Below are 12,652 nucleotides of genomic sequence, written 5' to 3'. Positions count from 1 at the left end.
GGGCTGTTGACAGATCTTGTGTGGTGCCCCCATGGTTCAACAGACTGATTGATAGGAAATGGTAAGAATTTAATGTATTTTGATTCTTACTTGTCATTTTTGTGATTAATGCTCGGAATAGAATTTGTACATTTTAAATTTTTTTTTATGTGGTTATCTAGAATTTGCATTCAAGTTTTTCGTAGTGGCTGTTTGAATCGACATATGCTTTTTGTGATTGCTGTTTGCAATCAAACTTGTGCATTCATTTTATAATTATTTAGAATGGACATTTTTTTAATTTTTTTTTGTAACTGACGTTCGACATCGGACTTGTGTTGTTTTTTGTTTTTTTTTTTAGAATCTACGTGTTTTGTATAGTGGCTGTTTGAATAGAAATTCGTTTTTTTCGTGATGGCTGTTTGGAATGAAATTGTGCTTTTTTGTAATGGCTGACTGGAATCGGACTTGTGTGATTATGTTATCGATTTTCAGAATTGGACTTGTGCCTTTTTATGATCAGTAATAGAAATCCGACTTGCGCATTTTTTTTTGGTGGTTATTAAAATTTTTGTGATGGGTGTTTTTAATCATACTTCTGCTTTTTTGTGTGGGCTGTTTGAAAAAGACTTGTGTTTTTCTGTGATGGATATTCACATTCCGAGTTGTGCATTTACTTTGTGTTTTTTTAGAATGGCATTTTTATTTGTTTATTTTATGTGATGGCTGTTAGAAGTCTGACTTGTGCCTCCTTTTTATGATCGGTGTGGAGTTCGAAACTGGACATGGTGGGGTTTTTTTGTGATCAATGTTCGGCATAAGACTTGTTTTTTTTTTTTTTTTAATCAACTGCTTTTTTTAGTAGTGGCTGATTGAATTGACATTTGGGTCTTTATTGATGGCAGTTTGGACATGTGTTTTTTTAATTGATGTTCTTTATCAGATTTGTTTGTTTTTCTTTTATCAATGTTTTAAATTGGACTTGTGCGTTTTTGTGATCAATGTTCTGCATTAGACTTGTGGGCTTTTTTTTTGTGATGGCTTTTTATGAGCTCTGTTTGAAATTAGACTTGTGGGTTTTTTTGTGATCATTGTTCAGTATCAGATTTTTTTTTTTTTTTTTTTTTAAAGAATCATGTGCTTTTTTTTAGTAGCTGAATGAATTGACATTTTCTTCTTTGGAGATGGCTGTTTGGAATCAGACATGTGTATATTACTTAAGCTCTTCATCGGATTTGTGTGTTTTTATGATCAATGTCTGATATTGTGTTTTTCGTAGTGGTTGTTTAAATTAATTGCTTTTTTTTTTGTGATGGCTGTTTGGAATCAGACTTTTGCATTTTTTTGTTTGTTTGTTTGTTGTTATATAGAATTGACTTGATTATTTTTTGGCAGTTAATATTTGGAATCTACTTGATAACTTTTCTTTATGACTGCTTGGAATCGACTTTTGTGTTATTTGTAGTGGCTGTCTGGAATTATGTTGTATTATTTTGTTATGGCCTTTCAGAATCAAACTTATATTTTATTTTTTTTTAGGTTATTTAGATTTGATTTATTTATTTTTTTTGCTTTAGCTATTATAATCCAAATTTGCTTTTTTGTGATGACTTTTCATATTGACACTGGTTGAATAAAAATTTAATTATTTTTTTATTTCACATGATGCAAGTTTACCTTTTATTTTGCAGTAATTAGATTCATTGTGAAGATGTGTGCACTGGGCTGGAACATTTCCAGAGAAAGCTGGACTAGCCATGCATCAGGTAATTATTTACTATTACTGAATGTTATTAAGGTATTATCTTACACCTATCTTTTCCTCAACTGATCTTAGGTACCCATTAGAGTTGGGTTGACTTGGAATTATCATAAATATCCTGGAATTCAAAACCCCAGTTTTTATGATGTTGTAACCTTCAGCCACCAAATCATCTAGTTAGTAGGTGAAAGAAGTGTATACCATAAAATGGATGCAAAAACTATTATCTAACATAGAGAACATAAATTTAGATCTCTACTCATCTATCATGATCTAGTCAATCTTGATTAGAGTTTATAATAATTTTAGATTCTAGATCTAAAGCTAAATAATATATTCTATTTCTATATTTTTCAATAGACTCTAGACTAGATTGTCACTAGATCTTTTTAGTCATCTAGACAATCTCATCTTATTTCTAAGTTTACTCAAGACTATGGTCTCTAGCAAAGATTAGAATTTCTTTTTAATACAGGAATTAAAAGGGCGCCTCGGAGTAACCCACCCAACTTAAATGGGTACCTGACATTAGTTGGGGAAATGTATTTGCATATGGCCATTGTGCTGGCAGTGCTGGCCTTTGGTGATTGGATGCCATAGGCAAAGTGAATTTGGTGGCCCTTAATTAAAAAGAAATTGTGAAAGTTAAAAATAAGGCTATTTCAATTGTTTGGTTGAAATAATCAATGCTGGCGAGTAACAAAATATTATAATGTCATTTATTTAAGCCCTTAGTTTTCAATTTTTTGTGTGTGTAGATCTTGATATATGTATTACATACATTTTAATTTATATATGTTATGAATTTAGTTTATTTATAAAGCAGTTAAATAAATATTCTTTTCTATTTTTTTTCAGCATACTAGCCAAGATTGATACCTCTCCACAAATCAACAAAGACATCAATGAAGCTTTGTTAAAGCTAGTGACAATTTACATGTTTTCTTATGTGGCTTAATTATAATAATGTCAAGAAAGCTAATTAAATAAGAACTATACATTTTATTGTCAGGCTTACGTTAGTCTTAACTATTTCTGTAATTTCTTATTCTTTATTATGGGGGGGCATTATGAATCTTAGATAGTTTTCAATGGACCTCATTCACCAATTGTAAACAAACAACATTTAGCCACGTGGTGCTTTATCTCTTCTATATAATTTACGATCTCATGTGTAATTCATGATGGTTGTCACGAGACAGTTTTTTTCATTGTTTTATCAATAAGATCACGTGACTAAATGTTGGTGAATGAGTTCCATTCTAAGATAAGTTAATTTTTATTGATCCAAATAAATGGATATTCAGTTTGACTACAATTTTGCTTATAAAAAGCTCAATCGTATAGTTTTGTATTAAATAATAGTTTAATTGCATTTTAGGTACTGATAGTTAGTATGCTATGTAATATTTAAATGCAGTTTTTTATTATTAAAAATCATTGTCATGTAAATAATATAAGCTAAGCAGGGGGTCTACCGAAAAGCAGAAAACATGGCAAGGGGTCTACGAGACAAAAAAAGTTTGGGAACTACTGGTCTACAGTGAAATCAGTCCCGGGATAGTGAATTCTCGAAAAAAAAAACTTTAAAAAAAATTTATCTAAAAAAAAAATAAAAAACATTAAAAATGAAAAAATAAAAATTTAAAAAAAATAAAAAATTTAAAAAAAAAATAATAAAAAAAATTATTAAAAAAAATTATAAAAAATTTTTTTTTTTTAAATTCAAAAGAAAAATTTAAAAAAATAATAAATTAAAATTATAAAAAAAAAAATTTAAAAAAAAGAAAAAAAAAGATAAAAAAATAATAATAAAAAAGATTTAAAAAAAATAATTTTTAAAACATTTAAAAAAAAAAAAAAAAAAAAAAATTAAAAAATTAAAAAAAAAAAAATTTATCTAAAACAAATAAAAAAAAAAAATAATAATAATAAAAAAAAAAATTAAAAAAAAAAAAAAAAAATTAAAGTTAAGCAGGGGGTCTACCAAAAAGCAGAAAACATGGCAAGGGGTCTACGAGACAAAAAAGTTTGGGAACCACTGCTCTAGATCTACATATTTAATATTAGAATCATCATTAGAGTTTGTCTAGTAGAGTCTAGAAAAGAATGTATAGATTACTATAGTCCTAGTGTTCTAGATTATTAGTCTAGATCTAACTAAAAATTTTCAATAAATATTCTGGATTTCTTCAGCTTGGTCCATGTTGATCCTATCGTCTTTGCCTTATGATCTACCGTTCTTCTGTTTTCTTTGCTTTGAAATCTAGATTGACTAGATCTACACAATGTCAATATAATTTCTAGATCTATATATCTAAGACTAATTAGTATGGGCTTAATATTACTGTATTATTTAGTTTAACTACAATTTTTCAGGTCAGCAGCGTTACAGTAAGCACTGGTACAGCGTACCGGCACTTTTTTCAATGCAGCGAAAAAGTTACTTTTGTATTTTAAAGTTTATTATTTATTTATTAGTTGTTAAAAGGCAATCCATCACTGATCTCTGGCACCTATTTCTTTACAAAAAAGCACTGATTACCTGTATATTCTTTAACAATAACGGTTTACTATTCTCAGGAATTAGTCATTCAAAAGACGGTGAGGAAAAGAATGGTCGACAAACCTTGTGTGGTGCCTTAACAGTCCAACAGACTAAGGGATAGATAAAGGTGAATTTAATTTATATCTTGATCTATATAAGTTGATTTACTGGACTAAAAATCTAGATATTGGTAAAACTTTGCTATTCTATTCTAAATCTAGTGTGACATTCCATATTTTTTATTCTGATTTTAGATAGATCTTGATTAGATCTAGATCCCATATGTATAGGACTTAGCACTAGATCTCAAGAAATTATTGTATATGATGCTAGATCTAGAAAATCTAGACTTGATCATAGAAATCTTCAAGAAAAATAATGAACTAACCTAGACAGATCTCTTGAATTACATTGTAAATCATCTTGTTGAATTATCTCCACCACCTTCAGTCAATAGACAACTATGGCTCATATGAGAACAAGAGCCTCTGCGTTGGCATCGACTATTTTCCAATCATTTCTGTTCAGCTTCATTCATATTAAAATACATTTTAAAGGTTTTTATTACTTAATAGAAAAGATCTAGAATTTTAATAAGAATCTAGTCTATCTAGATCTAAAATTCTAGATCCACCCAATTTTATGTATACAAGTAGTATAAGTGTAGGATTGGCTTAATAGTATTTATCTTGAATCAGTTTGTTAATCTACATTATATGGGTATGATAGTTGTACATCTTCTACTAGATCAAGTTAAATATAGCTATCCTTTTCTAGATGTAATGTGAAAGTGTACCTTATAGTATTTTTCATTCTTAGGTGGATCTTGATTAAACTGCCTGGTTTTGTGGTTTGCACGAGACGGTTGACACAATGATCTGAAGTTCAAACTGCCATTTTCTACTGTCTGCTGCAAAATCTTGGCTGGAATGTAAAAGGAATGTCCAAAATATTTAAATGACAAACAGGATGGGAACTGATTATGAGGAATGTATGTCCAGTTTTTTTTGTTTTTTGTTGTTTTTTTAAATACAGATATGAAAGATGACATTACCCTAACTTAGAGTCATAGGAGTTTCATTAATTTATTTACTCAGATGCTGAAACAGACATCTGGCATATTCCTATAATCATTATCATGGCCTTTGTATACAACAAAATTGATTGAAACTCCTAGACTAGAAATATAATTCAATATTTAAATAAGGCACTGGTCATAGTTTTAGAAAGAGTGGCTAGCATTCTGGTAAGATATTTTATTAATAATTAGAAATTAAATTAAATTTTATTTAATGATTTTAAATTTCTTTTTTAAGAATTATGGTCCATTTTTTCCACATTTGTGTACAAAGAAGGAAGAAAGAGAGATGGGAAGACATCAAAGAATGGACAGGTCTGCCATGAAATGGTTTATCCATGGCTAAGTACAGAGAGGAATATAGAAGGGCTGTTGACAGATCTTGTGTGGTGCCCCCATGGTTCAACAGACTGATTGATAGGTAATGGTAAGAATTTAATGTATTTTGTAAAAAATTGGTGTTAATTACATTAAGGGACTTAATCACTTTTTTTATTTCCAGAAAATAATACCAGGGTTATGGTCCTTTCACTGTTGAATTCCAGGATGAAGAATGAAAGACAGAGAGCAATGTGAAGACATCAAAGAATGTGCAGGTCTGCCATGAAATGGTTTATCCAGGACTAAGTACAGAGAGGAATATGGAAGGGCTGTTGACAGATCTTGTGTGGTGCCCCCATGGTTCAACAGACTGATTGATAGGAAATGGTAAGAATTTAATGTATTTTGATTCTTACTTGTCATTTTTGTGATTAATGCTCGGAATAGAATTTGTACATTTTAAATTTTTTTTTATGTGGTTATCTAGAATTTGCATTCAAGTTTTTCGTAGTGGCTGTTTGAATCGACATATGCTTTTTGTGATTGCTGTTTGCAATCAAACTTGTGCATTCATTTTATAATTATTTAGAATGGACATTTTTTTAATTTTTTTTTGTAACTGATGTTCGACATCGGACTTGTGTTGTTTTTTGTTTTTTTTTTTAGAATCTACGTGTTTTGTATAGTGGCTGTTTGAATAGAAATTCGTTTTTTTCGTGATGGCTGTTTGGAATGAAATTGTGCTTTTTTGTAATGGCTGACTGGAATCGGACTTGTGTGATTATGTTATCGATTTTCAGAATTGGACTTGTGCCTTTTTATGATCAGTAATAGAAATCCGACTTGCGCATTTTTTTTTGGTGGTTATTAAAATTTTTGTGATGGGTGTTTTTAATCATACTTCTGCTTTTTTGTGTGGGCTGTTTGAAAAAGACTTGTGTTTTTCTGTGATGGATATTCACATTCCGAGTTGTGCATTTACTTTGTGTTTTTTTAGAATGGCATTTTTATTTGTTTATTTTATGTGATGGCTGTTAGAAGTCTGACTTGTGCCTCCTTTTTATGATCGGTGTGGAGTTCGAAACTGGACATGGTGGGGTTTTTTTGTGATCAATGTTCGGCATAAGACTTGTTTTTTTTTTTTTTTTTAATCAACTGCTTTTTTTAGTAGTGGCTGATTGAATTGACATTTGGGTCTTTATTGATGGCAGTTTGGACATGTGTTTTTTTAATTGATGTTCTTTATCAGATTTGTTTGTTTTTCTTTTATCAATGTTTTAAATTGGACTTGTGCGTTTTTGTGATCAATGTTCTGCATTAGACTTGTGGGCTTTTTTTTTGTGATGGCTTTTTATGAGCTCTGTTTGAAATTAGACTTGTGGGTTTTTTTGTGATCATTGTTCAGTATCAGATTTTTTTTTTTTTTTTTTTTTAAAGAATCATGTGCTTTTTTTTAGTAGCTGAATGAATTGACATTTTCTTCTTTGGAGATGGCTGTTTGGAATCAGACATGTGTATATTACTTAAGCTCTTCATCGGATTTGTGTGTTTTTATGATCAATGTCTGATATTGTGTTTTTCGTAGTGGTTGTTTAAATTAATTGCTTTTTTTTTTGTGATGGCTGTTTGGAATCAGACTTTTGCATTTTTTTGTTTGTTTGTTTGTTGTTATATAGAATTGACTTGATTATTTTTTGGCAGTTAATATTTGGAATCTACTTGATAACTTTTCTTTATGACTGCTTGGAATCGACTTTTGTGTTATTTGTAGTGGCTGTCTGGAATTATGTTGTATTATTTTGTTATGGCCTTTCAGAATCAAACTTATATTTTATTTTTTTTTAGGTTATTTAGATTTGATTTATTTATTTTTTTTGCTTTAGCTATTATAATCCAAATTTGCTTTTTTGTGATGACTTTTCATATTGACACTGGTTGAATAAAAATTTAATTATTTTTTTATTTCACATGATGCAAGTTTACCTTTTATTTTGCAGTAATTAGATTCATTGTGAAGATGTGTGCACTGGGCTGGAACATTTCCAGAGAAAGCTGGACTAGCCATGCATCAGGTAATTATTTACTATTACTGAATGTTATTAAGGTATTATCTTACACCTATCTTTTCCTCAACTGATCTTAGGTACCCATTAGAGTTGGGTTGACTTGGAATTATCATAAATATCCTGGAATTCAAAACCCCAGTTTTTATGATGTTGTAACCTTCAGCCACCAAATCATCTAGTTAGTAGGTGAAAGAAGTGTATACCATAAAATGGATGCAAAAACTATTATCTAACATAGAGAACATAAATTTAGATCTCTACTCATCTATCATGATCTAGTCAATCTTGATTAGAGTTTATAATAATTTTAGATTCTAGATCTAAAGCTAAATAATATATTCTATTTCTATATTTTTCAATAGACTCTAGACTAGATTGTCACTAGATCTTTTAGTCATCTAGACAATCTCATCTTATTGTCTAAGTTTACTCAAGACTATGGTCTCTAGCAAAGATAGAATTTCTTTTTAATACAGGAATTAAAAGGGCGCCTCGGAGTAACCCACCCAAACTTAAATGGGTACCTGACATTAGTTGGGGAAATGTATTTGCATATGGCCATTGTGCTGGCAGTGCTGGCCTTTGGTGATTGGATGCCATAGGCAAAGTGAATTTGGTGGCCCTTAATTAAAAAGAAATTGTGAAAGTTAAAAATAAGGCTATTTCAATTGTTTGGTTGAAATAATCAATGCTGGCGAGTAACAAAATATTATAATGTCATTTATTTAAGCCCTTAGTTTTCAATTTTTTGTGTGTGTAGATCTTGATATATGTATTACATACATTTTAATTTATATATGTTATGAATTTAGTTTATTTATAAAAGCAGTTAAATAAATATTCTTTTCTATTTTTTTTCAGCATACTAGCCAAGATTGATACCCTCTCCACAAATCAACAAAGACATCAATGAAGCTTTGTTAAAGCTAGTGACAATTTACATGTTTTCTTATGTGGCTTAATTATAATAATGTCAAGAAAGCTAATTAAATAAGAACTATACATTTTATTGTCAGGCTTACGTTAGTCTTAACTATTTCTGTAATTTCTTATTCTTTATTATGGGGGGGCATTATGAATCTTAGATAGTTTTCAATGGACCTCATTCACCAATTGTAAACAAACAACATTTAGCCCCGTGGTGCTTTATCTCTTCTATATAATTTACGATCTCATGTGTAATTCATGATGGTTGTCACGAGACAGTTTTTTTCATTGTTTTATCAATAAGATCACGTGACTAAATGTTGGTGAATGAGTTCCATTCTAAGATAAGTTAATTTTTATTGATCCAAATAAATGGATATTCAGTTTGACTACAATTTTGCTTATAAAAAGCTCAATCGTATAGTTTTGTATTAAATAATAGTTTAATTGCATTTTAGGTACTGATAGTTAGTATGCTATGTAATATTTAAATGCAGTTTTTTATTATTAAAAATCATTGTCATGTAAATAATATAAGCTAAGCAGGGGTCTACCGAAAAGCAGAAAACATGGCAAAGGGGTCTACGAGACAAAAAAAGTTTGGGAACTACTGGTCTACAGTGAAATCAGTCCCGGATAGTGAATTCTCGAAAAAAAAAACTTTAAAAAAAATTTATCTAAAAAAAAAAAAAAAAACATTAAAAATGAAAAAATAAAAATTTAAAAAAAATAAAAAATTTTAAAAAAAAATAATAAAAAAAATTATTAAAAAAAATTATAAAAAATTTTTTTTTTTTAAATTCAAAAGAAAAATTTAAAAAAATAATAAATTAAAATTATAAAAAAAAAAATTTAAAAAAAAGAAAAAAAAAGATAAAAAAATAATAATAAAAAAGATTTAAAAAAAATAATTTTTAAAACATTTAAAAAAAAAAAAAAAAAAAAAATTAAAAAATTAAAAAAAAAAAAATTTATCTAAAACAAATAAAAAAAAAAATAATAATAATAAAAAAAAAAATTAAAAAAAAAAAAAAAAAATTAAAGTTAAGCAGGGGGTCTACCAAAAAGCAGAAAACATGGCAAGGGGTCTACGAGACAAAAAAGTTTGGGAACCACTGCTCTAGATCTACATATTTAATATTAGAATCATCATTAGAGTTTGTCTAGTAGAGTCTAGAAAAGAATGTATAGATTACTATAGTCCTAGTGTTCTAGATTATTAGTCTAGATCTAACTAAAAATTTTCAATAAATATTCTGGATTTCTTCAGCTTGGTCCATGTTGATCCTATCGTCTTTGCCTTATGATCTACCGTTCTTCTGTTTTCTTTGCTTTGAAATCTAGATTGACTAGATCTACACAATGTCAATATAATTTCTAGATCTATATATCTAAGACTAATTAGTATGGGCTTAATATTACTGTATTATTTAGTTTAACTACAATTTTTCAGGTCAGCAGCGTTACAGTAAGCACTGGTACAGCGTACCGGCACTTTTTTCAATGCAGCGAAAAAGTTACTTTTGTATTTTAAAGTTTATTATTTATTTATTAGTTGTTAAAAGGCAATCCATCACTGATCTCTGGCACCTATTTCTTTACAAAAAAGCACTGATTACCTGTATATTCTTTAACAATAACGGTTTACTATTCTCAGGAATTAGTCATTCAAAAGACGGTGAGGAAAAGAATGGTCGACAAACCTTGTGTGGTGCCTTAACAGTCCAACAGACTAAGGGATAGATAAAGGTGAATTTAATTTATATCTTGATCTATATAAGTTGATTTACTGGACTAAAAATCTAGATATTGGTAAAACTTTGCTATTCTATTCTAAATCTAGTGTGACATTCCATATTTTTTATTCTGATTTTAGATAGATCTTGATTAGATCTAGATCCCATATGTATAGGACTTAGCACTAGATCTCAAGAAATTATTGTATATGATGCTAGATCTAGAAAATCTAGACTTGATCATAGAAATCTTCAAGAAAAATAATGAACTAACCTAGACAGATCTCTTGAATTACATTGTAAATCATCTTGTTGAATTATCTCCACCACCTTCAGTCAATAGACAACTATGGCTCATATGAGAACAAGAGCCTCTGCGTTGGCATCGACTATTTTCCAATCATTTCTGTTCAGCTTCATTCATATTAAAATACATTTTAAAGGTTTTTATTACTTAATAGAAAAGATCTAGAATTTTAATAAGAATCTAGTCTATCTAGATCTAAAATTCTAGATCCACCCAATTTTATGTATACAAGTAGTATAAGTGTAGGATTGGCTTAATAGTATTTATCTTGAATCAGTTTGTTAATCTACATTATATGGGTATGATAGTTGTACATCTTCTACTAGATCAAGTTAAATATAGCTATCCTTTTCTAGATGTAATGTGAAAGTGTACCTTATAGTATTTTTCATTCTTAGGTGGATCTTGATTAAACTGCCTGGTTTTGTGGTTTGCACGAGACGGTTGACACAATGATCTGAAGTTCAAACTGCCATTTTCTACTGTCTGCTGCAAAATCTTGGCTGGAATGTAAAAGGAATGTCCAAAATATTTAAATGACAAACAGGATGGGAACTGATTATGAGGAATGTATGTCCAGTTTTTTTTGTTTTTTGTTGTTTTTTTAAATACAGATATGAAAGATGACATTACCCTAACTTAGAGTCATAGGAGTTTCATTAATTTATTTACTCAGATGCTGAAACAGACATCTGGCATATTCCTATAATCATTATCATGGCCTTTGTATACAACAAAATTGATTGAAACTCCTAGACTAGAAATATAATTCAATATTTAAATAAGGCACTGGTCATAGTTTTAGAAAGAGTGGCTAGCATTCTGGTAAGATATTTTATTAATAATTAGAAATTAAATTAAATTTTATTTAATGATTTTAAATTTCTTTTTTAAGAATTATGGTCCATTTTTTCCACATTTGTGTACAAAGAAGGAAGAAAGAGAGATGGGAAGACATCAAAGAATGGACAGGTCTGCCATGAAATGGTTTATCCATGGCTAAGTACAGAGAGGAATATAGAAGGGCTGTTGACAGATCTTGTGTGGTGCCCCCATGGTTCAACAGACTGATTGATAGGAAATGGTAAGAATTTAATGTATTTTGATTCTTACTTGTCATTTTTGTGATTAATGCTCGGAATAGAATTTGTACATTTCAAATTTTTTTTTATGTGGTTATCTAGAATTTGCATTCAAGTTTTTCGTAGTGGCTGTTTGAATCGACATATGCTTTTTGTGATTGCTGTTTGGAATCAAACTTGTGCATTCATTTTATAATTATTTAGAATGGACATTTTTTTAATTTTTTTTTGTAACTGATGTTCGACATCGGACTTGTGTTGTTTTTTGTTGTTTTTTTTAGAATCTACGTGTTTTGTATAGTGGCTGTTTGAATAGAAATTCGTTTTTTTCGTGATGGCTGTTTGGAATGAAATTGTGCTTTTTTGTAATGGCTGACTGGAATCGGACTTGTGTGATTATGTTATCGATTTTCAGAATTGGACTTGTGCCTTTTTATGATCAGTAATAGAAATCCGACTTGCGCATTTTTTTTTGGTGGTTATTAAAATTTTTGTGATGGGTGTTTTTAATCATACTTCTGCTTTTTTGTGTGGGCTGTTTGAAAAAGACTTGTGTTTTTCTGTGATGGATATTCACATTCCGAGTTGTGCATTTACTTTGTGTTTTTTTAGAATGGCATTTTTATTTGTTTATTTTATGTGATGGCTGTTAGAAGTCTGACTTGTGCCTCCTTTTTATGATCGGTGTGGAGTTCGAAACTGGACATGGTGGGGTTTTTTTGTGATCAATGTTCGGCATAAGACTTGTTTTTTTTTTTTTTTTAATCAACTGCTTTTTTTAGTAGTGGCTGATTGAATTGACATTTGGGTCTTTATTGATGGCAGTTTGGACATGTGTTTTTTTAA

At 29.3% G+C, this 12,652-nt stretch overlaps 2 long non-coding RNA genes across 3 annotated transcripts in view; one reads left to right on the top strand and one right to left on the bottom strand.

The window, feature by feature from the left end:
- The window catches only part of LOC129924187 (uncharacterized), a 269,681-nt gene that overhangs the window by 238,416 nt on the left and 18,613 nt on the right, over positions 1-12,652 (bottom strand). For both annotated transcript variants that reach the window (XR_008776168.1, XR_008776167.1), the window contains 4 exons: positions 11,100-11,227; positions 10,301-10,831; positions 5,086-5,213; positions 4,287-4,817 (listed from right to left, as the gene is read on the bottom strand). This is a non-coding gene — a long non-coding RNA (uncharacterized LOC129924187). The remainder of the gene's footprint in view (positions 1-4,286; positions 4,818-5,085; positions 5,214-10,300; positions 10,832-11,099; positions 11,228-12,652) is intronic.
- Positions 318-2,744, top strand: LOC129924185 (uncharacterized). Its single transcript, XR_008776165.1, has 2 exons — positions 318-1,745; positions 2,600-2,744. It is a non-coding gene; the product is annotated as an uncharacterized LOC129924185 (long non-coding RNA).

Source organism: Biomphalaria glabrata, unplaced genomic scaffold (assembly GCF_947242115.1).
Source record: "Biomphalaria glabrata unplaced genomic scaffold, xgBioGlab47.1 scaffold_19, whole genome shotgun sequence".
Taxonomy (NCBI): Eukaryota; Metazoa; Mollusca; class Gastropoda; family Planorbidae; genus Biomphalaria; species Biomphalaria glabrata.
The sequence above is the reverse complement of the archived record's forward strand: the minus strand, read 5'-3'. Positions and strand labels throughout refer to the sequence as shown.